Here is a 1,884-nt window from a genome sequence, read left to right on the forward strand (position 1 = left end):
AACTATCAGACTGCATGGTCGGTAGTAGTGGGTTTCAGTAGGCCTTTAAAGGCAAACTTTCGAGTTTCGAGAAAACGAAAGGATTTTAAGTGCCCCTTATAGTCCGAAAAATACGGTATCTGCTTTTTCACTGACATCTGATTCAGAAGCAGTTTTTTTTATCAGTTTGTTGGTAATAAAATAAAATAATCAAATGAAGGGGGGTAATCTGTAATAATCAGTCCCTCCCAGCTTTTGCAGGTTTTTTTTGGTCATTGTCGCGGCCTAAAATGCCTGAGTTTGCAGCAGCATTTTCAAAAAGCTGCGGCAGAATCACATTAAGGGAGACATTAAAGTGATTCTCAAATCGTTTGTGTACACCCAAGAATCACTTGATTAAAGTATCTTATTTTAATATAGTTAAACACAGTGTTACTGTTCAAACCTCTGCCTTGTTTTTGATGAATACTTAGGCCTAATGCGCTACAGTATTTTTACTTTGGTTATTATGGTGGTACTTGGAGAGCCAGGTTTTATTTCTGAGGTGGTACTTGGTGAAAAAAGTTTGAGAACCACTGGGTTAGACAGTTGCGTTGTGTTTGAGTGCTGCTGGGACAAATGGGATTGGCCAAAAAGGTTCAGGGAAATTTCGGGGATTTGACAAAGATGTGAGTTTGTTGAATTTGCGTGATTGCAACATTGTGAAATCCTGGAGGAACTGATTAATGTCATGAAGCCGGCCCTCTAAGGGCCCGCGACAAAAATGAGTTTGACATCCCTGCAGTTTAAAGCAACAGTACTTTTACTTTGGGTGGGAACGGACTGTGTTTTTGCATTTGAATAAACAAACAGCAATCATCATTGGATATGATCAGCGAGAACGTTCTCTTTATTGTTTATGTTTGGAAAAAGTAAAAGAAAAAAACTTGTCGTCGTAGTTCTCTTTTGTTACCGTTTCAGAGTTCTGTACAGCATAAAAAGAAAGAAGCACTGCTTAAGAACTAGAAAAAGCAAAGAACAAAAGAGGAGTTTACAATAGAAATTAGTAGTAAGACATTGTCTGAAGTGCAATGGCGAAGCTCAGATGGGTTAAAGTCAAACAATTCTAAATAAAAATACTTCTCTATTTTTCCAACAAACAGTATTATTTTTTACACAGTAGACTGTATTATCTGATGTATTTAAACCTGTAAAAACATATTTACAAATAGCCATTATCTTTTATATGTTTTTTTTTTCTTATAATCACATATGTCAGCACCAGGAAAAAAAAAACAAAAAACAAAATCCTAAAACAAAGAACAATAACAACAATATATATATTTTAGTTCAAACGTGGTCTACAGACTTGGTCCCAGTACACAATGATATTTGGAGGAAGACAGCGTTTGTCCTCCTGAGTGGACGACAAACGTGACCGCCTGTCACTTTAAAGACTAAGCCCCTAACAACATGAACCTAAAAGGTGTTTTTCCCCACTTTCACTGGCCTGACAGTTTTCATTCATTGTTACTCATCGGAACCTGCCTGGAGTACTCTGCAAAGTCTTGGACATAAACAGTGAAGTACTGCTACTAACTCAAACAATACTCCATAAAACTATGGACCACTTCAGGGCTGGGCGGAGCCATTCAAACAGGAGCGATACCAAGGCTGGTATCGGCATTAGACGTATACTGTGTTTTATTAGGATTCTATCTGAACTGATTTGTTTATTATTATTGTTTTGTGCGTTTCATCGCATTTCTAGGGGGGGCCATAAGATGCATGAAAACTGCAAAATGTGGTATTTTGAGAAACAAGAAACTCACGTGGATCACTTCTTGAATTTGTTAAATGGGGGGTGTACAATTCTAATCATAGTCATGATCAATACATTGGTATGTAGGGTCAAATGGGACAAAA

This window comes from Entelurus aequoreus, linkage group LG18 (genome assembly GCF_033978785.1).
Source record: "Entelurus aequoreus isolate RoL-2023_Sb linkage group LG18, RoL_Eaeq_v1.1, whole genome shotgun sequence".
Classification (NCBI taxonomy): Eukaryota; Metazoa; Chordata; class Actinopteri; order Syngnathiformes; family Syngnathidae; genus Entelurus; species Entelurus aequoreus.